General features: G+C 47.3%; 1 long non-coding RNA gene across 1 annotated transcript; it reads left to right on the plus strand.

Moving 5' to 3' along the window:
• The first annotated feature begins 933 nt into the window (after positions 1-933).
• Positions 934-10,231, plus strand: LOC103664224. The gene is made up of 3 exons (XR_568952.2): positions 934-1,023; positions 6,336-6,588; positions 9,977-10,231. It is a non-coding gene; the product is annotated as an uncharacterized LOC103664224 (long non-coding RNA).
• Positions 10,232-24,788: the final 14,557 nt, after the last annotated feature.

Here is a 24,788-nt window from a genome sequence, read left to right on the forward strand (position 1 = left end):
GGGGCCGTGGCAAGTGGGGGAGAGCAGTGACAGAGGGAATTGGTGGCAGGCTGTGTAGATGAAGTGTAGCCGTGGATCAGAGACCGTGGGGGACAGGGACCGGGATTCAGGGGCAGGAGAGGGGGACAAAGAGAAGCCAAAGAAGGAACTGGAGTCAGGGGCAGGTGTCGAAATGCCTCGGCCACTGCAAGACATGGAGCTTCAGATCTTTGGACTGGCGGTGCCACAGGAGCGCTCCATCCCATTGAATCAGTCAAGAGCCAAGCTTCAGGTGAACAGCACAGCAGAGGGCTGGAGCCAGCCACGTGGTGGAAGAGGAAGGTAACCCCAGAAGTCCTTAAATGTCCCCTCACCTGGACGCGTGGGACCAGAGGCTGCAGGTACAGCAGGAACCTCACTTTTTAATAAATAAATCTTAAAAAATAAAACAAAAAAAGAGGCGCCTGGGAGGCTCGGTTGGTTAAGCATCTGACTCCTGGTTTCGACTCAAGTCATGATCTCATGGCTTGTGGGGTCATGTCCTGTGATGGGCTTCGCACTCAGCAGGGAATGTGCTTGAGAGTCTTGCCCTCTGCCCCTCCCCCACTCGCCCACGTGCTCTCTCTCTTTCTTTCTCAAATAAATAAATAAATCTTAAAAAAAAAAAAAAAGAACTTTACTTTTCAGGTTCTGGTTGAGCATAATCCTCCCAGAGCACAATCCCAGCAAAGATGGCTTCCCCCAGGAATGGCAGCTTCCACCAGCATCTTCTTCCCGCTCAGCCCTTTACATGTCCAGTTTCCGACCACGAGGCCCAGTTCCTGACATGAAGGAATGTGGCTTGTTCACCTTTGCTACCCCTCTCCAAGCTAGGGAGGGTGCTAGGATTGCTCGAATTGCGTAAATGAAGTTTTGCAATCGCTTTTCATCTCCTATTTCATAGCAGAGGAAAAGTCCACCTCATGTTAGCAGCGATTCTGCTTTGGGGTTTCCACTCACTGAGGACTCAGGGGCACAGACCTAGGCTCATCCCGGAAAGGACAGGTAAGCCGTAGTGCTGCCGACAGTCAACTGGTGTAAGTCGATGAGCCAAATTCCCTGGGGGGCGGGGGGGGGGGGCAGAAAAGAGTTGGAGAAAGAAGGGAGAGAATGGCGGTCCATCAGCCTTTAGGGCAGTTATTCCCAAACCGGGTTGTTGGAATCATTTGGAGAGGTTTCAGAAATGCAGATGCAGTGGGTAGATCTGGGCCAGGGCAGAGCGGATCTACTCTGAGAAAACCCCCGGGGGGTTCCGGGAGCACACACAGCCAGGTCCGGAGCTAGAAGTGCTCCCTGGGGGCTGTTTTCACTGTGTCTCTCCCTCACCACGGCTCTGGGAGCACAGCCCGGCTCCTTGGCCCCTGGCTTGCTGGCGGTCCCAGGTTGGGGTGATGATGACAGGGCTCCCTGGGGCCCCTGAGCGTCCCTCTCTTGCTTCCTATGTCTTGTGAGGGCTAGCTCTGTGTTCCCTCTCCTTGGGTAGGGCTCCGTGGGCATGAGGCCCCGGGGCGAGCAGCCGAATCTCTCCTTGGCAGCTGTGCGAAGCTCTAATCTCAACCGGTTCTGCTCCAGCTGGCTGTTTCCTGGCGTCAACTCAAAAATTCAGGCGTGGTGGAGTTTCTCCTCTGAATCCGGGGACCAGTGCCCACTGCCCAGCAAGGGAGGGGCTGGTGCAACAGGGGGCTGGGGGGAGGCCAGCCTCAGGCCCAGAGTCCCTGAGGGGGGAGGGGGTGCCTGAGAGAAAAAACACACATTAACTCTTTAGTACCCAGTGACCTTTCAGTATGGACTAATTCACCCGAAAAGGTATTTATTTCCAGGGTGAGGAAATGAGACATTGCAGATAAGTCTTCAAAGACTATGACAAGTCTGGGAAAGGCCTTGTATTGAACTTTCTTTGCCTGGAACGAAGGCCAGGAGTGGATGGTCTCCAAGGCCTGCTTCTGTTTAAGCATGTGTTTGCTCTCTGGCTATGAACACTGTGTGCCAGGCACTGTTCTGGGCACCGGGGACGCACACAGTGAACACGGCAGAAAAGACCCAGCTCTGGGAGAGTTCACAGCCTGGTAGCTGTGACTGCAGCTGTCTGAGGAAGGTGGTCCTGAAGGGGGCCACACCGGAAGCAGGCCATTGGACACTGGGTGCAACTGAAAGATAAATGTCCCTTCTTTGTGGGACCCTCAGGGCCAGCTCTGAGCCGGAGCAGATGCCAGAGACACACTATGTCATTCTCCCACACCTCGAGCGCAGCCACTGCTGTCCGTGGAGAGGGGACATGTCAGCCCAGTGGGCTGTCACGGCTGTCCCTGGATGGCCGACTGACTCAAAGACACTGGGGACACAGGAGTCATCCCTTAGTATTGGATTTAATGAAGAAAGCTGAAGTCTGGAGAGACACCCAAAGGTCTTAAGGAATTAAAACCAAGACAAATATCTGGGAATTAGGTGCTGGGTGATGTCATACCCAAGATTTTGGCTGTGGATTTGTGAAGTGCTGGAGTCATAGTGGGAATCTGTCTTTGGCTTCTGTGGTGCAGGAAACTGAAAGAGGCTAAGATTGAAGGTGTGAAGGGAGCGGACAAAGGGATGTCAGGAAGCCTGGAGAGAAAGGAAAGGAATGGCCAATTAGTGTATTTATGTGGAAGCTAATTTTCATATGAAAAAGTGAGAGATTCTTACTTTGGAAAACAGTTACTAAGGGCCTGTGCTTAGTTATCTGCGGTGTCTCCTTCCCTCTCCCATGGAAAATGAATCCACTTCTCTTCCTTTTTCTCATTCCTTGCATACCTTCTCCTTTACCTCTCCCTTGACTCCATTGTGCGAGTGCCAGAGTCCAAAAACCAGTTACGCAACTGTGAGGACAAACGCGCTCTGGGGGTGGGGGGTGGGGGTTGAAGGGGTGGAGGGGGTGGGTGGGTAAGGCAGCTGTGGCCACGTGTGGCCGTGTGGCCGGTGTGATGTGGGGCACCGTGTGGGGCTCTCCTCCCTCTGCCTGCTGCCGGGGCGCCCGACCTGTCCAGGAAAACGGGCCCCTTCGCTTCCAGAAAAGAACTCCAGAGGAGGGGAGGCCCCGATCACCCTCCGTAACTTATCCCAAGTCCGAAGCCCTCATCGCCAGAGATTGTTTTCTTGCTGAAATCACTCATGTGGAAGCCCCAGCACCTTTCCTTTTGTTCGGTCCTCACCGGAGACAGTGAACAGCTGGTCTCCAGCCTCTGAGGAATATCCCTTTAAACCTTGCTCGCCATTGTTAAATGGCCTCTGGGCCTTCTCTTCCTCAGACTAAGAATCTTCCCTTCTTTCCCCCATTCCTCATGGGTCCTATTTTCCAGCCCCTTTCACATCTTTGTTCTTTGAATGCTCTCAGATTTTTCTAAGATATTCCCCCTTGGAAGTTATTTGAAGGAAAACAACAGAAGGGTCTTTAGATGTACTCAGTCCTGGCAGCCCCCTCACCTGACCACAAACCTTGCCTCTCCTCCTGGCTGGGTGGCTCGGGGCCAGCCTATGCCTGAGGACTGTGCGGGCCGTGCACAGACCAGTGGGCTCACCGGTGACCACGGGCCAGGAGCAGAAGGCCCCAGCTCACCCACACTGAAAACGTTTAGTCCTGACATTTGTCACGCTCTCAAAGACTTGCCGAATGAACGCTTGCCCTTGTGTTGTCTCGTGGGGACTTGTCTTGGACAGAATGGGCAATGGAAACCCTGCTTGCTTATGGCTAAGAAAAGATCCCTTTTCTAAGAAAGGCAAGAAAAGATGAAGTTGAGAAAAGTCTCACGGTTCTGTTAAGAACACTGGTGCCTCCGGGGTGCGTTGCCTTCTTAGTATGGGGACTGGGTGGGGTTAGGGGGCTCTGGTGCCCTAGGGTATGAGATTGAGGTCCCAGGTGCATGACTGGGGGGTGGGGTAGATGAGGGTGAGGACCTGTAGGGTAGTCAGGGGGGCAGATGTTCAAGCAGAAACAGGAATTGGCTCTGTAGACTTCAGAACGTAGTGCTGATGGAGGAGGTAGGAAGAGGCCAGTGTACATGGGGACTAAGCAGCTCAAGGGAATCAAAAGTGGGGAGAGGTGGATGGGGAGAGCGGGGCGAGGGGCAAGGGGAGAGAGAGGGAGATTAAGAGGGAGATTAAGTCTAATGTGAGGTCTGAGATCCTGGGACCTGAGTGGTAAGGATACTAGTAAACTCCTTACTTAGCATTTGGTTGGCCTGAAGGTGAGGGGAAGGAGGACTGACTCCTGCACAAAGAGCTTCGCTTTGCAAGAGACCAAGGAATTAAAAAAGAGCTTTATTTAGAGGCTAAGGAGTCTGTCTCCCAGATACATTCACAGTTGCATTAAAAAAGACAAAACATCAGGGACCACCAAGGGATGAGATATCCTTGTGAAGGTCAAGTTAATACAGAGGGAAAGGGTGTGGTTTCTGTCTACACCAGGGTCTCATGTTACTCCTCTTGGAACACACTGATTTCGTGTAGACACTGCCTCTATTCCTAATAGCACAGTCCTGCTGACTCTAATCCCTTTATGTTCATGTGTGTATGTGTGCATATGCACACACGAGCCTGCTTACCCGCTGTGTGTGCGTGCGTGTGTGTGGTCAGCTTTGACCCCTGTATCTTTTTCTGCTGTTCTTGGCCCAACAACTTGTGAAGGAGGAGTAGAAGTCCCCAGGCACAGAGTGTTTCTGTGCAGGAAAATGCAGGTGGGAAGGCTTTGAAGAGAGGCAAAGAAGGGTATATTTAGATAGTAGTTGCTTGGGGGAGAGTGGCTCGAACGCTCTGAAGAGGCAGCCAGGTGTCAGCACGAGACGACGTTTTGCACACGAATTACCTCACTTGGTCCTCACAACAATCCTAGAAAATTATTATTATTATTATCATTATCCACTTTTTACTAATGAGGAAACTGAGGCCCACAGTGTTGAGTAACTTTCCCAAGATAGTTCACTTACTAGGTGTTTGTTGAATGAAATAAAAGCATTACGTGCATGGTGTTGGTTTGAATTTGAGGGAATTTTTATCCCTCACGCTGCAATTGGGTTTTAAATACCTGAATACTTCTGGTGAGGCCTCATCCTTCTCCTTCGGCAGCGACGCATTGGCCCTCCCGCGAATTTTCATTTGAATGCTGTTTCGTTTCCCCTCTGCAGACCGATAAGATACTAACTCTTAGACTCTGGGAATAGCATTGCCCTCATTTCCTAAGCCAGGACGTCTCAGTCCCTACCTGTTCTGTCTTCAGTCTTGGATCACGTCCATCGTCACTTTGGGCCACTTACGTCAACCCTCTGAGTGTTAGAGAACCAGTCAGGTCTGTGTGGTTATGCCTCAGACAAGCAAGACATGGGCAGGGAAGGGGTGCTCTCTAAGCTTCCAGAACCTGTGGGAGCACGTCACAGACTCCGACTCTGGAAGCCGCACGATGGCCCACACTTACTTTGGGGGACATCAGGCACGAGACCAGACACCTGTTAACTATTTTACATGAATATCTTCTAATGACACCTTGACATCTCCCTCTTCCCCATTTCCCACACCCAACCCATCATTAGCGCCCACGGTTCATTTCGGGGCTCCTCCCTTTTTGCTCCCTCTCCGAGCCCCAGTCCAGTCCTGGCCTCATTATCTCTCCCGTGAATTGCTTCAATAACACCCAAACTTGTTTACCTTTCCCACTCAGACGCCTTCCTTTCACAATCCCACAGCATGATATTTAAAATAACCATCTAATCGCAACACTTCCCTTCAATGGCTTCCTGTTACCATGAGGATTAAGGACTGAACTGGGAACCATCCTACGGATCCCTGCACATTGGCGCCTCCTCCCCTCTCCAGCTTCATCCTGCTGGCTCCAGACGTCCCAAGCCCTGTGCTCCCCCACGCAGGCCTTCTTAGGGCCGCCTACTGTCCAGGCTCTACCTATCACAGTGCCTTTTAAGAGGGGCTGCTCTCCTTGCACAGGTGCTCCCTTCTCTCCCCTCCAGATGCCCCCAGTCCCTCATTCCTCAGCTCAGGGGTCACTTCCTCCAGGAAGATCTCCTTGACTCAGTCAACATCCTATATCTTTAGAAGTTGCAACTTTACATTTACCTTGTGTGATCATAGATTAATGTCATGTCATGTCATGTCATGTCATACTTCTGTTTGTTTCTCCTGGACAGTATCCTTACTGCCAAGCCCGAGGCTGGCCTATTGCAGGGGCTCGATGAATATTTGTTGAAAGAGGTGTGCAAAGTCTTAAAAGTAGCTATGCATTTTGTGCAAATTTGTTAGAATGAAACTTGGCTGATGCTGAATGTTCTCTCCCATTACAGCCGTGGGCCGTGATGCCAGGGTGCTGCGCTGGCTGCAAAAGCCCCGGTAAAACTGCGATGTCTCTAGCTTCCTCGCCGACCTCGAAGGCCTGTTGATGAAACGTACATGAAGCACTTCATAAGCTAGAATGTTCTTTGGAAGTGAGAAAACGCAAGACACGATTATGGATCAGATTCAAGAGCTGAATCACTCCGGCTACCTTGAGGCCATGCTCACAGATGATACTGAAAATTAAGATCTACATTGTCTTGAGTGAGTAGAAAAATATGGTGAGATCTTTGCACTAATGGCTCTTTTCTGTAAGTACGAGCCAGAAACAAAACAGTAAGTTACCAATATTAGAGATCTTCGGAAAGTTGTAATTTCCCTATGATAACTCACTGTTGTGCCTTGAAATGCAGTTTGTTTCTTGCAAGTGTGTTCTTCCAAAACCCCTCTTTCTGCTCTGTCTGGGGGGGCTGATGCGGAGGGCCCAGTTCCAGCAGCCGTTCTGTGGGGCCTGGCACCCCTGTTGAGGGGTGGCGATCCCTGAGGCTGGGCCACGGGGTCAACAGGAAGCCTGTTTCTGCAAAGAGAGAGCACCTGCCCCGGTGTTGGGAGAGCTAGGGACTGATCCTCGTGTGGGGTGGGGGAACGACTGGAAGGGGCAAGACAGACACAACCAGATGCCTTCACTTCAGGTAAGGGTTTGATTCTTTGATTGTTGCCTTTAATAACATCGACATTTTAATGGGCAGGGGAGAGGGTAGGGGGGCCCCTCCAGCAGACGACTGAGTTCTCGGGTTTACTGTGGCCATTGTGGGGCTCTGGGCTATTTTCTGCAAGGCTGCATGAATACAAAGCCTTTGGAAACTTAATTAAAGTAATAAGAAATAAGACTTTTATAGCAAAGGGTGATGGTGGGGGTGGGGGTGGAGAAAGATCCTATTTCCTGGTCTGCACGACGCCCTGGGGAATCATCCATTTATGAGTTGGTGGGGAAGCCTTTCTCCTGGGACACTGCATTCCTGGCCTTTGTGCTGCTGAGTTCTTTGGAACACAGGGGAACCGGCCCTGGGTTCTGGCCACTGAACTTTAAATCTAGGCAAGTCAGATATAATGAAGACATCAGAGGGCCCAGTAGGTCAGTAGTGTATGACCAAGAGAGCGTACCGTTTTACTTGACCAAGTTACAGAGATACTAAGAACGTTAACTTAGACTGAGATGAAATGTCTGTGATTGATGGGAACCAGACTCAATGAATTGCATTCTAGGATCCATTTCTGTGACAGTAGCTGACTTTTTGGGTACCTCAGTGAAATATTTAACCTCTCTTGAGTTTCCCACCCATCTGGTTTCCCAACTAAGACCATGTAGCATGTCTTTGGAAAAGTGTTTCAGTATTCTCTTAAGAAAATGGGAGCATTATTATAAGGGTTGTTTCTGATGTGGAATGTGACTGATTATGTGTTGATGCAGGACTACAGAACCTTCATTCTAAGAAAAAAAAATCCATCTTAGACCACTCCATTGGCTCACTGGCCTTGGTTCCTATATCTGTAGCCTATTCTTTTGCCCTCCCCCCATGGCTGTTTCTGGCAAGGTCCCGGTTCCTCTGTCTGTGAGGAAAGAGGAACAGTTTGAGGGGGTAAAATTCAACAGTTCTGAGGTTAGCTCCTCAAAGAAGTGTCTTTTGAAATTTTAGAAAATATTCTATATGCAAGACATTTTTTGAGGAACTAAATGTTATTATATATATTTGTTCTTAGGTGGGTATTTATATACTTTATTTTTTAAAAAAGATTTTTATTTATTTATTTGAGAGAGAGAGGGAGTGCGAGTGAGAGAGCACAAGCAAGGGGAGTAGCAGAGGGGGAGGGAGGGCTTAATCCCAGGACTCTGGGATCAGGACCTGCCTGAGCCTAAGGCAGACGCCTAACTGACTGAGCCACCCAGGCACCCCAGGAATTTATATGTTTTAACATATCATTTCACAAATTCTGAAAACAAACCGGTTTTCATATATTCAGCTTAAGTACGAATGGGCCAGAAGTGGAACAGAAGGCTTCTGAAGAGGAGAAGGCAGCGTCAGGAAGAAACAAACTTTTCCTCTATCCTCTTAAGTTTAGTGCTTGGGGGCCTGCAAATTAAATTGACATAAGACAGATCAGCAAGAGAACAAAAGATTTAATTACCTATGTACGCATGGGAGATCACAAAGAAATGTGACTCAAGGTGGTGGTTAGATTTGGGGGTTTATATACCTTCATAATAGGGGATGGGGCAGGGCAAAGAGGGCACTTTTTGGGAGAACAAATGACTTTTGAAAGATAAATGGGACCTTAGAATAGATGGGAGATATGATAGTTTTGTAATAATGTCTGCTTGAGTATGGTGCTTCTGTCTCCCAGAGGAGATCAGAGTCGCTCTCTGGAGAGGGATTTATGACAATTGAGTTCTTTTGGGAGGTGGTGCTTTTAGACAGATAAAGGATTTCAGGAACTCCAATGCCTTCAGCTCAAAATAATTCTTATGCCAAAGCAGCATATTTTGGGGGTGGCATATCCCATTTACCTTCATTAATGTCCTGAACTCTAATACTAAAACCTCTCTATTCAAAACTCTCTACCATCTTCTCATTTTACTTAGCAAAGCAATCTCAATCTACCACAGGCCCCCTCCTCGAGCTTCACTCCCACCTAATGCTGCTCCTTAAATGGGCCAGGTGGGTTCCTGCCTCTGGACATCAGTTCTGCCCCTGGGACCACTCCTCCCCAGAGCATGGGATTGCCGTGGGGGCCGAAGGAGCGCATCTTTGGTCTTTCCACCTGTCCATCTGTTCAAATGTGCGAGGTCTCTCGAATCAGGCTGAGTGGAACCACTGGGACATGGTTCCTTACGGAAGACCACTTAGTAGGAAAGGCTTGTCTGCTTTGATTTAATTCCGTGTAGATTCCAGTACCATTATTTTATCAGATTAAAAAAGAATTTCTTGTTTGTGTGCTATTTTCGTTGAACTCCTGGTGTGGTTTATATGAATGATGATGGTGATGTTATCATTTGGGGGGTGTGGTGAACTGACGGTTGGTTTCTCTTCTTTCTATTTTTTTTTTTTTATTAATAATGATTTTTTATTATATTATGTTAGTCACCATATAGTACATCCCCGGTGGTTTCTCTTCTTTCTAGATAGTACCCTTGCTCCTTCAGCGAACTCCTCCGTTACTATATGGGGTACGCAGCTAGTGCATTATTCTCAAGTCGGTCTCCACTGAGATTCTGGACTTGCCAGTGACAGACTCGTACAGGGACTATATTATGTTGACGGTGGGTTCATAAATTAATTGAATTAAGATCATTTTTTCCTAATATTTCTCTGTCCCCGTCAACATTTAGTGTGGCATTTCACACAGAGCAGGTGCTCAAAAAATTAGATGACTTGACTTGATATTCTTACTTTTTTTTTTTTTGATGACTCGATACTCTTAACACACAAACACACACAAAGAGAACAGAAACGTGTATTTTGACAGCAGCTACAATCTCGGAAAAGTATTAATTAGGAGCATTTTACTTCCTACTGTAGTCTTGCTTTAAAAGTTCAGTGACGGCGGCATACGTATCCCCAGAAGAATTGTTTCTCATTTTATGTTGGCTCAGGCTGTCCTTCAGTTGCCTGCAAATAATTTTCTTACCAAAAAGACAAGATGTGACCTCAAAAATGAATTCCCAGTGTGAAGGACACGGTGCGGGTTGAGGGGTGTAACATTAACACCACAACGCCGACGACGCAAAGCTCTCAGGTAATCCTTTCCCTGTGTCTTCGCAATTAACGTCATGTAGGAATTATCGTTCCCATTTTACCAAAGAGGAAACAGAGGTTCAGAGAGACCGTGTGATTTAAATGAAAATCAGAGCCAGAGCCTGGAGAATAGCCTGGAATTCCTGCTGCGCTCCCTTGGGAGTTTTCCCTGTTTCTGGGGGAAGATCATTAACCTCTCAGGGCCTTCTCTGCAGATTTGGGATTGTTTTGCTCTCTCACGGGGAGGCCGCCTGGCTGAAGGAGATTTATAATTGTTCTCAAGCTTTCCAGGCTCAAAGTGCCAGTGCAAAAAAGTCAGGGGCCCTGACTCTTTCCAAGCCCACGGGGCACGAGCAGCTTTCCAAACCGGAGTCCAAAGCACTTTACATATGGGTGGAGCTCTTCATGGCGAGAGTCTCCGCTGTGGAAAGCCGGGGAACAGTTCTTGGGCCGTGAAGCGATTGCCTAGCCAGTGCAGAGCCATGTCACCGTGCCCTCGACATCACGGAGAAGTGGCCCCCGCCCCAAAGCTCAGCAAACAGATCTGCAAGCTGTAGGGATCTCTCTTTTTAAACCGATTGCTTTTGACCGCACCGGAGCTGTGCCTGAAGTCTGTGGTGATGTGGTGGTTAGGCCGGGGCCGTGACAAGGCCCTGGGGCAGGGCCCGCATGTGGTATCGTGTGAGACCATCTGGCTCGGCCTCCTGTTAGGGTCGAGGCTACTGAGGACATTCACTGTCTGGTTACTTGCACAGCTGCCGTTTGAAGTGAGAACCCGCTCCAAAGTTCCTTTGGAAGAGCTGGAGGGGAAAGATGGAGGGAAGGGGAGGCAGAGAGGGAAGGGCCTGATGAATTTCTGCTTGAGATTCTCTCTCGCTTCCTGCCCCTCCCCCACTTGCGCACGCACTCTCTAAGATAAATAAAATCTTTTAAAAAAATCTGATCTTGGAAATATGAACTTATAAAACTGCCCATTGTAAGGAAGGAAAAATGATTTCCCTCCACCCTTCTGAGTTTTTGGCTGAGATCTCTGTAATAAAAGACAGATTAATAAGAAAAAAGAACAACACCCAGGGGTTTCGGAACATGTACCTCTCATGTGTGGGGGAGGGGCAACCGGGAGGGTGAGTAACGACTTGAGGTGCCTTAGAATTCAGGCTTTAATACCATCTTAATAGCGAAAGGAAGGGGAGAGTGAATGATTCTCAGGAAAGATGAATGGGCCCGTAGGATAGATGGGAGGTATAGTCGTCCCCTCTTATCTGCGGGGGAGATGTTTCGAGACCCCAGATACTACTGTTAAAAAGAAAACCACAGGCCCAAGGTGGCATTACTTGCCCTCAGAAACAGCAAACCAACACGTTTTAATTGCAGTGTCAACCTCTCCGGGAGTGGAATTTTAAGCCAGTCGATCTGGAATTTTCTGGTCAGCACCAATGAAGTAATCTGTCACATGGGCCCTCTCCATCCTGGCCCCCCCTGCCCCTGCAAGGAAGATGAGGTAATCTGCATGATAAACCCCCTTGCCCTTCCCCTAAGGGGAGGTAACCTTGCCAGAAACAATCTTTTCTTTTCCTTTGCTAATAATGTCTTGCCCCACCCTCCTTCCTATAATATAAAACCTTCTATTTAGTACCAGTCTTTGGAGCTTCCCCTCCACTTGCTGGCGGGGCTGTTGCCTGATTCATGACTCGCTTTATAAAGCTTATTAGCTCTTCAAATTTACACCGGTGAAATTTTTGTAACAGTAATAACCCTCTACATACTGTGTTTTTTTCCTACACACACCTACCTATGATAAATTTAGTTTATAAATTAGACACAGTCAGAGATTACAACAATAGCAAAAAATAAAATCGTTGTGACTCTTGATCTTGAGGTCATGAGTTCAGGGTGCAGAGATTACTTAAAATAAATACTTAAAATTAAAAAAAAAACCCAAATAATAAAAGGGAGCAGTTCTAGCAATATACTATAATAAAAGTTACGTGAATGTCGTCTCTCAAAATATTTATCGGTTCTGTCCTCCCCCTTCTTGTGACGGTGTGAGATAAGATGACTGTGTGATAAGATGAGTGAGGTGTATGACATATTAGGCTACTAGCGACTGTCATCTACCTGCGGACCTGTGGGTGACTGCGGGTGACCGGAACTGCAGATAAGGGGGGACTACTCTCTGGTAGATGGTGACAAAGTCTGTGTGGGTGTCGTGTCCACTTCTAGTCTCTTCTGTGATGAGGGTCAGTTTTCCCTGGTTGATGGAACTTAGGGGTGGCATGTCCTGAGCTCCTATGGTCATATTTGGGGCAACATGTTCTGCTACGGTCACCACTAAGAACTTGATCTGTGGAAGTGTGTGTGTCAATGGATCTCTCGAAACCAGTTGTTCAGCAGAGAAAAGCTCACTCACACATTTTTGCCTCCACTCTCTGTGCCATTTGGTCTGAGCAGAGAATGAACGTACACTGTATCTGGGAAAGGACAGACTCGACAAAATAAAGGCAACATGTGTGCATCATTTTTTTTTAAAGATTTTATTTATTCATTTGACAGAGAGGGAGAGAGAGAGAGAGCGCACAAGCAGGGGGAGCAGCAGGCAGAGGGAGAAGCAGACTCCCCACTGTGCAGGGAGCCCGATGCCGGGACTCGATCCCAGGATGCTGGGATCATGATCTGAGCTGAAGGCAGACGCTCAACCATCTGAGCTACCCAGGCGGCCCCACTTGCATCAGTTTTAAAGATGTATTTATTTGTTATTTTAGAGAGAGAGCGTGCGCATATGAATCAGGGGAGGGGCAAAGGGAGAGAGAGAATCTCAAGCGGACTCTGCACTGAGTGCGGAGCCGGGTGCGGGCTCGATCTCAACGACCCTGAGATCGTGACCTGAGCTGAAATCAGGAGTCCGACACTTAACCCACTGAGCCGCCCAGGAGCCCCTGCATCAGTTTTAGAAAATGATCCTTTCTTTTCCAAAACGTAAACAGTAATTTCCCAAGAAGCCAACCTTAAGCAATATTTCACAAAGCAGAGAGACGATTTTAAGAGGGAGGCTGCTGATGGAGTGTGTGTGATTCCCAAACGGCACAGCTCCCGAGGCAGAGCTGAATCGCTCTGAAGAGAAGGCCCATCTGTCACCTCACTTCAGGTCCTGGTTTTACTCTGGGCCCGCGTGGAAGGGACGGAGCTAACCCTCTGTGACAGCTGCTCCTGGTGGGAAAGCGGGCACTGGGTCCTCGTCCCCGCGTCTAGCTCAAGCAGCTGATGTTGAGACACAAGTCCAGCTCGACAAGACCGATGCCCCGATGAATTAGTTATTCATCAGAAAATTCGTCAGGCTTTCTCTTTTCCACCTTACAGCCTTGAAGGTCCTCAGGGCAGGGAATGCATAAATGGCACGTGGGCCTATGGTAATATCCTGCCACCGGAAGCCGCCCATGTGATGTGACCGTCCTTGGACACCTCTTGCCTCTTCATTATTGCCAGTACTTCCTTACCTGAAGTCAGCGAGCCTAGTTTCCTTCCAGACCGGTGGGGGGAGGGCTGAATTCTGTTGTCCCAATTGCCCTGAATAAAACCCCGTGATAGGCAAGTGTCCCTTTCTCTCCCTCACCTTTGAAGTAGCCTGACGCTTGTCGGTGGATCTCTCTGTGAAAAGCCAACACGATCTGGTGGTCGAATGATATTGAGATGAACCAGGTGGACCTACTCTCCTCTCAAGTTACTGAGAGTTTTCGTAAAAAGGAACTGTGGACAGTCAGGCAGTGTGATTGTAAAGATCCTTTCTCTCTGTCCTGCTGGGGAATGCACAGTCCCTATCTTCCCAAGGGCAGGTAATGAGGATTACGGGACATATTTGCATGGCTGTTATGGGGCTCTGGAACGTCCTGGCCCATCTCCACCCCAAAGAAGATCCTGAACGCAAACAGAGTCGCTATGGGAAGTGCCGAATTTGTGGCAAAGTAGGTGTCAGTCACCGTTAATGGGCCATGACCAATGGGACCTTTCTGCCTCGTTCGTCTTCACCCTGAAGGTTTTTCCCCTAATGAAAATGTGCTGGGAGGAATGGGGTTGGGATAATGATTTCCTTTCTTTCCCTCCCGTTGGCTTCGGCGGGCAACCTCTCCTTTAATAAAAAGCATGATGGGCAAGGGTGAGAGCGTCCAGCTTGAAGTCTGAGACAAAACCCCATCGGAGAATGCGAGCCGTCCAGCAGGGGAAATTGGACACCGATTCCCTTCCCCACGCAGGGAAGGCAGCACCAAGCCCTCCGCCCGCTGCGCTCACTCTTCCGCGCCCAGACCCTCGAAGCTGAAGACTTTCAAAGAAGTAGGGTGGGTCCCCGCAGCTGCTGCATCAAACAAAAGCAAACAGATTAAATTAATTTAGGCTTCAAAATCAGTCCCATTCTCTAATTCATAAAATACTTCAAACACGGCAAGAAATGTCATCTCCCAGATGATTGAGGCTAATCCACTTTATCTCTTTTTCCTCTTGCATCTGAATGCAAACTATCAAGACATACCTCACCAGTCAAAATAAACTCCTCACTCCAAACGCTTCCGTCAGCTTTTTAATAAGAGCCTTCTCCGCTCTGTACACAAAACAAACTCCGTTTCTAACGGGCTTGAGGAGCTGTGTGCAAAAAAAAAAAAAAAAAGGAGGAACAACGTACTCATTAGAGTCTGTTAAGTTGCCAGCACTCAGCAATTAAAAGGTATGGCCCGTGGAAACGCTGCAAAACAGCCGTTAGTCCCATTGTCTTCTCATTAACAAGATTGTTATTTTAGCTTTCCAGGTACCACGCTTAAGAAACAAAACAGTCTTGGCTCCTAAGACGCTCCAGGAAAATAGGAAGTTGTTGACAGCTAAGACTTGTGGAGGGGACCGTTTATACTATACATAAATTTGCACATCCTTGTGGCTGCAATAAATACACTTCCACACCCATTCTATTGGACTAGATGCAGACACCATTTAAAGAGACGTCAAAATCCTTCCCCAGCAAAGGGCTCCTGTCTTCCTTAGGATGTCCAAACTGCTGCTGAGGAATGAATGAATGCCTCCCCTCGGGACCCAGAAATTTGGATTTATTTATTTATTTTCCCCTGCAGCTTGCTCTGCTGTTGTCGCCGAGGATGCAGTGCTAGAAGGGACCGTGGAGACTTCTGCGCGCTCAGGCCCGAGCTCCTTGATGCTTGGTAATCATTTAAAAACGATGACCCAACTCTTTTCCAATTGCCAAGTGTGAGTACTTTGTGGCAACGGGGAATGCAGCTCTTTGATTCCTGCATTCCTCCTGGTTTCCCTGCGTGGGTGGAAAAACGGCCAAGAATGTAAATGATTCAAATTCTCGTATGTTCTGGAGAAACAAAATGAAGCAATATATCTTTCCGATGCTGTCAATATACAATTTTACGTTTGATGCCCACATGAATTTCTTTCACCATATAGATACCTTCGTAGTTTTTCTTAGGATTTCACTAGAAAATGTAAAGCATTGATTTCCTTTTTAGGTAAATAGTGGGGGGAAAGATCCCTTTTTAAAAGAATAGGCACGTGGGATTTTAAAAAGAAATTATAAAGACAGTATTTACTGTAATATTTAAAGTATCATTTGCAGATGCTTAAGGTTTGAATAGTTCTCCTGAAAAGAAGTCCCTAAAGTTACTTTCTCAGTAAATTTCAGTAGATTTCTCAAGGGCCTGTTGTTTATTTTACCCTGACCCATAAATTTTCTTCCTAAATGCAGTCTTTTGCATTGACAGCAGGCAGTGTGAGACACTAAGGATAAGAAGATCATTGTGCAATTTTAGTAAGATGCTGGTTTACACTTTAATGGCCAACGCGCATTTTCAGGATTTTGCTAGATAAGATCATCCTGTGCTTTGTTCATTAAAACTTGATTTGAGAAAACATGTAAATCTTACACAATTTAATAAACACACACCCTTGAACTGGTTGTTTTTGATGAAAGCCTCCCCAGAAATATCCTGTGTGGAGAGGAAAATAAAACCACTTTCAGCTAGAGGGAACCGGATATCAAATACCTTGAAAATCAGATGTTTCACTCCTTATTAAGTAAGATTCAAGAGCATTACTAAGTTCTAGCCTGACTGATTTTTCACTTTTTTGGAAGAGAAACAAGTCTGGGTATTAAGCTCATAGCAGCAATTATCATCTGCATGTGGATTTAATTACGAAAAAAAATTACGGTTTTTATTTTTCATAATTGTCATCATCATGATCCAATTTCCATGTCAAGCCTGGCGCTGAGTGGGAAGGATCCCGAGCAGCTCCCAGCTCTCCCAGCCCCTCTTCGCCTCTGCGGCACGCCCTCCTCCTCTTTCCCAGGGATTTTCATCTCTCAGCTTCCAGTGGGACCTGCTGAAAACTGATTATTTGGAGGAACTTACTGAAGCTGTTCAGGAGAAGAACAACTTTCCCGAGATCTAGGAGAGAGGGATCCTTAAGACCCCGGACAGAGATCTAGGATAGGGAAATGTAAGAATTCTTTTTGCTGTGACTGTAACTGCCCGCATTAGGGTCGAATATCCCTGCAAACACCGGGGACAGTTGTTTCAATATCCTGCAGACAGTCTCGTGTGTATGTGTGTGTGTGTGTGTGTGTGTGTGTGTTGAGAACTACAGTGAATCGGATGGCTTCTCTTTAATGTCAGATTGTTTATAACCCACTTTCTTCCAAAATGGATTTGAAGCAGCTTACCAATTACACCATGGGGTGAAAATCAAGAGAACAAGGTTAGAAGAAAGTAGGTATGGCGCAAGGGGGCATGGACTTTTACTGTAAAGGACCAGAGAGGACACATTTTTGGCTTTTCTGGCCACACAGTTTCTGTCTCAACCATCAATTCTCGCTGCCATGTCCCAAAAGTAGCCACAGAAAACAGTCCAATTGACCAGCGTGTTCACGGGCACGATAAACAGGCAGCAGGCTGGCTCTGCCCCGGGCTGTTGTTTCTGATCCCTGGTCTAGACCCAGAATATGAAAATTAAGCTAGTGGAAGTATATTACAGTGAACCGTATCACTGAAGGGCCCCTATGATCGGTCAGAGGGGTCCAAATTTAGTTATAAGTTTCCTAAAGGTCAAAGCAAAGAGGAAAACTGGGCTGATGTTTAAAAATGATGCCTTCCGCGAGATAAACACACCGATCGCTCTGTAGGAGTTCTGGCGTTGAAGCTTTGATCATCTCCTAAAGCTCCTGAGAAAGAGGCATTCTGTGGCATAAGGGACAATAAAGAGCATCAGATTTTCAACAGCTAGCTTCCTAGAGCACTGCTAAGCATCCCTTTAAGTGAGCCAAGGGCATGATGATTCCAGAGCACAGTTCAGAGAAACGAGTTTGAGGACATAAGGCACTTCATTTGGATTGCTGGCGGTCGGGGCTGGAGTCAATGTAAAATGGAGACCATTTGGCGGAAGGAATGAGCTGCATACTTGTCTTCCAGACAGTTCTCCATGAATACTGACTTGTTCTTCCCACACCCAGCTTCGGGCAGGTGTCAGCATTCCCCTGTTGCTACAAGGCCCTCATTCAACCAAGGGACAATTCCCTTCCTGTTCATTCTTTCAGGTTCGGGATCAATCGGGCTTAGGTCCCATTTCCGTTCTAGCATAAAACATAAAAAGAAGTCAGATGGCAGTGATGTTCATGACCTGGTATTGCATCCCTCCCCCTTAAGGACTGCTGTCATATCGATCACCACGTGTGTGGTGGTTTCTAGGTGCTGGGTACTCGGCTGGGCACTCTACATTCATGAGCCCGTTTTATTCACACACCTTCCGGGGACACATGCTACCGTGAGAATTCCTTGTTTCCAGCTGAGGAAACTGAGCTCAGAGAGATCAGCAGCTGGCCCAGCATCATCATGTAGTATGTGGGTATGAAGATCGGCTCTGACTCTTAACCAAGGCCCTTAGCTACCATCTCTCTCAACAGAGTTCTCGGGACTTCCTGGATTCTCGACCTTGACACACCTTGACATGACTTCCTGGTCTTCTTCATTATTTTCTGGATCCCGGGCCTTGCTTGTCTGTTACAGTCGTGGCTCTGCAGCTTCTAGAACGCTTACCAGGTCTTGATGTCTCATCATAGAGTCCTGCTCAGATTTTCACCTTAATAACTCAGATCTTGACCCTTTACTGGTTTCTACTTCCAGTGTTCCTCTAGTCCTTACCTTCTGTATCCCCAGCACCCTCCCTTGGTCATGCTTGTCATTACCGCTACCTCCACCCCAGTGTGAACAAAGAATTTTTGGTTCCCCTTGCAATTCCTACCATCTTCATAGCTGTGGTCTACATCTGGTTCTCTAAAGACCAGTTTTAGTAAGGGTATATTCAACCTCATGGTGACACCTGCAAGATCACATGAACTAACAGGATATCTTTCTTAATATGGCAATTCTCTTCAGATAATATCAATGGAGACTTCATAATAACATTGGTAGCATTTCATTGGCCTGGCCATGCCCCACAAATGGAGAATGTTAGTAATTTTCTATGACCAGCTGTGGGTTACAAAGAATGTTATTAAATAAACCATAGAAGATATGGAGATTCCTGAAATGGCAAGTATTTTCTGTTCTCAGTGATGAAAACCAAATATGCTGTTCACATTGCAGACATGTATAACCCATTGGACTGTTTCAAGAATACAATGGGATGGAATCAGTGACTAAGAGAGAACAGAAAATAAAACCCATTCATTCACCCAGTCATAGATAGGCTGAGAGAGAGCCAAGGTCATTGCTAGGAAGATAATCTGAGGGCCAAGTGTAAAGAGAGGGGGAAACCAAAGATGGAAGAATAAGCCATGATGTAAAAAGCCAGAAAGCACGAGAGCTGCATGGAATGTGGCCTGAGGAATGGGTCAAGGCGAGAAGTTCAACATTAAGATCCTGGACAGTGGAGGCACTAAACTCTTATGTGGCATGGAGGCCAGCTTGGCTGCCGAGAGCATAGAGAGTAAACGTGGTGACTCAGTGGCCCCTGAATGGGATGATTCACGAGGGGCAAAAGTTATTCTTTGCTATGCCGTTGGAGGCCCTCCTCAATTCTTACAGGATCTGAAATCTCATTAAAATAATAACTTTAGACAATTTAGAAGTGGAATAGCTTATCTTGAAGAATTTTAGTGGAACCATACAAGCGGTACCAATTATCTACTTGTTAATGGCACATTTTTGTAACAATGAATCTACTCTTCAAAAGGAGACAATTAAAATAGTCCTTTTCATATCGCAAACTTAGACTTTAAATAAGGTCATATTGACCCATTTAGGATGGGACTTCTTAATGCAAAATGATCAGTCAGTTCACAAAAGTGGGGTAAAGAATGTCATAGCCTAGTGTGAGATGTGTTCATTTTATGCCAAACTTAGTAGACTCTTAAAGCCCTTAGTGCTGGTGAACCAGTTGGCGAGATGTTGGCTTGTATGCGATGGATGTTAAGTCTCTTTATTTTCCCAGCTTTGAGGAAGGTGAGAGAGGGAGAGGGAGAAAGAGAGAGAGAGGGAGAGAGAAAAAAGAGGACATGAGAGGAAGAGAGAGAGAGAGAGAGAGAGAGAGAGAGAGGAAACCTCCCTAAGCCCTTGAGGGGGAAACTTCTTCAGAGTGAACCAAGTTTGGCAAGTCTCTGAGGTCTGAGCGAAATACAATAAAATTTGCATTTATATAGCACTGCTTATGCTCTTGCTTTATATGTGCTGTCCATATTAAATAAAAACACAATTAAGAGTTAGTTCTAAAATACCAGGTCAAACATATCAAACAAAATCAGGAATGGCAATTAGTGCTAGAATACCAGAACAAACAGATGGCTATTGAGTTTGGATTTAAGAAGAGAAATAGGATGTGCCAGTTGCATATCAATAGAGGAGTAAGTCTGGAGTTTGGGTGACAGGGGCTGGCGATTGGGCTCCGGGAGAGCCGAGTTGGGACAGTGATCAGGCCTGTAGAGAGGAATTAGTACAAGTAGGGAAACGTCAGTGCAGCGAAATCGCTGGGCATGGACCCCGGGCCAGGTACTATGCCCTCTGCCGAGGATCCAAGGGTAATCAGATTGGAATTCTGTCGTCAAGCCACGTCTGTAGTCGGGCTTAAAGAAAGGGTGCATGTGGGAAACCTGTTGGGGGACCCTCACTCTTTGTGGCAGGATCTGATTTTCTTGCAGGGTAAAAATAAGTCCATTCTGCTCCAAACTGCCCCCGAAAACCAAACAGCTCTGAAAACCGAGAAGATTGTGAGATGGAGCCGAAGCAGTGTGACCTGGATCTGTCTCGCTTGCTGTGAACATCTGTATGATTCGCTGCAGACGTATGAATATGTTTGATTGTGGGGTCTTATCTCAGACTCTGCTGGGCGCATTACATCTAATCTAATATGGTACGTGCGCTGTATTACCTTCCTCAAACCCCAAAATGGTCTGAATTCTGAAATCCATCAGACTTCAAAGGTTTTGGGTAACGGGTTACGGTCTGTCATAAATTTTTGCCCCCAGCCTCCATTTCTTCATTATGTGTATTTCCTATCAATTCAATATCTGGTTCTGTTCCCCAGACTCCAGCTGAAATTGTTCTCACCAAGGCCCCTTTTTGCCAGATTCCCTAGTCTTTTCTTTGTCTTACTTCCCCTAGATCTGGTGGCGAAGGCACAGCGTCCCCGTTAGCACCGGCTCTCGCCTTGACTTCATTCCGTGAGGCCCGAGTACCTCTATTCCCCTGCAGCCTCTTGACCAAAACTATTTTGTCTGCACCTTCTCTTGGGCCAGTGGTGCTCCGCACAGGGCCTCCCTCAAAGTAGGATCTAAGAAAGAATTGTAATGAAGGAATTCCCCAAGACTTGGATCTCAGATCTTGTACTCACTACTCTCCCTGGCAGAACTCCGTTCCCAGCTGTCACCTGAATTCTGGTCTGGCCTGTCGCTGGAGTTCCTCTTCCAATGGCTGCAGACTGATCTCTTCACCTAATTAATTGTCTTGCTAGCACCTCCTTATCAAGTTTCCCCTCAAAAGTCACCCACACCCTTGCATACATGTGAATGGGTAGGAATAGAATTTCATAGGAGGGAGACTTTATAAATTTATTTATTTATTTATTGCAATTTTTACTGTCCCTTCTGATTGTGGTACCTGAAACATTCCTTGACAATAAAATCATTTCTTTTTCAAAGAGAAAAACATTTTGGGACCGGCAAAACTGGGAAGACGGTAAAAAGATCTGTAGTTAATACCTATTGCAGGGCGGGAGGGAGGACCAGGAGACGGAGGGATTTTAGGGCAGTGAAATGATAATGGCCGGTACCATGAATGGGGGGAGGGGTACGTGTCATTATACGTTTGTCAAATCCATAGAAAGTACAACACCCAGAGTGAAGCCTAATGTCAACTGTGGACATTGGGTGATAATGACGCGTCGATGGAGACCACAGATTGTAAGGAATGGACCACTCTGGTGGGGGATGTTGATAGTGGGGGACGGTGTATGTGTGTGGGCGTGGGGGTCTCTAGGAACCTTCTGTGCTTTCTGCTCAATTTTGCTGTGAACCTAAAGCTGCTCTAAAAGATAAAGTCTATTAATTAAAAAAAGACAAAAGGCAGGTCCTGAGTTTGAGTGCTTGGGGTTTGGCTCTGCAGGCTTCCTACATTTATGCTTACTACAGTCAGTGTGGACAGCTTGATTATTCATACGAGGAAGAAGTAGTCTGTTGATACCTAGCTCCGTGCACTCACCCAGGCTGGATCCTCGGAGTCCCTGTTGACTCTGCTCAGCCCTCCGGGTCTGTCGTGACTTTGGCTGCCCCTGTGGGTCAGGCTCCCTTCAGGTCACTTCTAGAATACTCCAACAGTTTCTGGAACTGCACATTTCTCCTGGATGTTTCGGCCTCTTTCTCTACCATTCTATACAATGTTGCCTGATTAAAATGCATTTGCCTGCTTTCTTCATATCATTTCTTTCCTCTTCAAGTTTGGGCTTTTTCTTGACTCTGGAAGACCCCAGTTCACCATCCATACCTTCTTGCCAACTGTCTTTTTCACTTGTTCCAATCCCCCCCGCCTCGCCCTGTCCCAATCCTGTCTCAGGTACCCTCCAGGCTGGAAATCCTAGAATCTTCTTCCCCAGTCATCACGTTCCATCCCAAATCCAACTTCTGTACAGGCTTAGGTTTATTATTTTTTTTTCCAGTGTCTCGGGCTGTGCTGCGAACTGAACACTGAACTCTGATCTTTTTGGTGTGGTGTTTCTGGGAGTGTGTGTGTGGGATCAATTTTATTTGTAGAAGCAAGAACGGCACAGACGGAAGAGACAGCCGTGTGTCTCCTGCCCATGTGCTCTGGAGCTCCGGCTGGTTCCGATTGCTGAAGGAACATTGCTGGGATTTATGCTGGGTCTGGAACCAGCCTTGCCAATCATAACTTGCAAGATCTGCTCGGGTACTAGGCAGACTTAAGCAGGTTATTTCAAAACTGGCTCCTTCTGGAGTCCTTAGGGGGCTGTCTGAATTCTCCAGAGAGGCAGGGGTGTTTCAGAAGTTGGGTCTTATGGTATAAAATTAACCTGAGTTTTTGGTCTGTATATGTTTGTAGAAAGTGGGTTTTATATTTGCCCTCCCGTCTCTTCATAAACTCTTACAAAGCTCAAGCGAGACAAGGTTATGAAGACACCCTATGAACCAGGGGTCAGCGATGTATAGCTCACCCACAAAATTCGCGGGTTGTCTCTTGCTGTATATAGCCTGCAAGCCAAGAATGGTTTTTACATTTTTAAACTGTTGAAAAAAATTTAAAAAGAACATTTTGTGACATGCGAACCTTAAATGAAATTCAAACTTCAGTGTCCATAAATAAAGTTTTATTGGAACACAGCCACGCTGAGTCCTTTCCTCTTTGTCTCTGGCTGCTTTTTGCTACCACAGCGGGAGCGAGAAGGTGTGAGGCTGAATGGCCCGCACAGCCAGAATATTCGGAATATTAGCCCTCCGGCCTTGACGAGAACGCCTGCCGTCCTCTGACACGAACACTCAGGCACAGTACACACAGACGACCTTCTTAGCACTGCCCTGATCTTTCCCAATGCAGCTGGGGCTTTGCGCTTTCTCGTTGTCGGGTCCTGGAGTTGCCTGACCGCAGGGAGGGGCCGTTCAAATAAAATACAATGGGAATAGCGCCCCCTAGAGGAGGCCCGGTGGGAAGCAGCCGCTTGTGGCGGAAAGGCCCCTGCCCTCTGACCAGGCCTAACTGAAGGATCCTGGCCCCCTGAGGACTCCGTGGCCGTGGAACTCGGGCCCATCACCTAACTGCTCTGGGCCTCAGATCCCCAAATCTGTAAAAAGGCGTAAGGGTGTTGTACTCTCAGTGGCTCTCAAACTTCCTTTCTCCCTCCGTCCTGGGCTCCTTCTTCTTTTTTTTTTTTTTAATAATGATTTTTTATTATATTATGTTAGTCACCATACAGTACATCCCCGGTTTTCGATGTAAGGCTCGATGATTCATTAGTTGTGTATAACACCCAGTGCACCATGCAATAGGTGCCCTTCTTACTACCCATCACCGGTCTATCCCATTCCCCCACCCCCCTCCCCTCTGTAGCCCTCAGTTTGTTTCTCAGAGTCCATAGTCTCTCATGTTTCATTCTCCTGGGCTCCTTCTATGCCTTCTTCTTAGCAGAACCTTCTACTCAAATGCATTCTCACATAGACCCCGAAGGCATGAAACAGCTAAGAGCAGAACATCTCTGCTAGAGGACAGGACCAGCCCGAGTCCCTCCGTGCAGCATTGCCCAGAAGAAACTTGAAAAGTCCTCCTGGCGCTCCTCCCAGTTAAGCTCCTCTCCCTGACCGCAGGCCAAGCCCACAGCTCCATCAGACGAGTTCTTTGCAGAGCTTGTTGGGACCCGCTGAGCAGCCCCACGTACTGGAGACCAGGTGTTCTGGTGAACCAACCAGAATCTTCCGTGGTGCTGGTTCTTCCCCTTAAGGAATCCATCATCACCTACCTAGATGCTCTTAATAATAATAACAGCTAAAATTTACTGAGCACTTCTGCTCACCGGACAGGGCTAAGCCTTCCATGTTGTGCCTTTTGTCATTTAATGCAGACCACAACCCAGTGAGTAGGTACTCGAGTTACCCCCACGGTGTCAATGAGAAGGCAGCCCTGGAGAAGTGTCTTGCACGGGATATGCCGCTAGTAAGGGTGCAGAGGCTGGGAATACACCCAGGCAGTCTGATGTCAAAGCCCATCCCCTTAGAGGGAGTGTGGAGGCCGCATTCATCTCAGGCTACTCCCCCCCCCAAAGATTTTATTTATTTATCTGGCAGAAAGAGAGAGAGAGAGAGAGCACAAGAAGGGGAGCAACAGGCAGAAGGAGAAGAAGAAAAAACTCCCCACTGAGCAGGGAGCCCGATGCGGGGCTCGACCCAGGAAAACAACCTGAGCCAAAGGCAGACACTTAACCGACTGAGCCACCCAGGCACCCCTACTTTTTTTTTTTTTTAGCTTTATTTACTTAAGTAATCTCTACACCCAAGGTGGGGCTCGAACTCATGACACTGAGATCAAGCGTTGGCCGCTCTTCTGATAGAGCCAGCCAGGCGCCCCACTCTCAGGCTATTTCAATCAACAGTTACGAGGATTTATTTATAACTCACTT

The sequence above is a fragment of the Ursus maritimus genome, unplaced genomic scaffold, assembly GCF_017311325.1.
Source record: "Ursus maritimus isolate PB19 unplaced genomic scaffold, ASM1731132v1 scaffold_31, whole genome shotgun sequence".
NCBI classification, from domain to species: domain Eukaryota; kingdom Metazoa; phylum Chordata; class Mammalia; order Carnivora; family Ursidae; genus Ursus; species Ursus maritimus.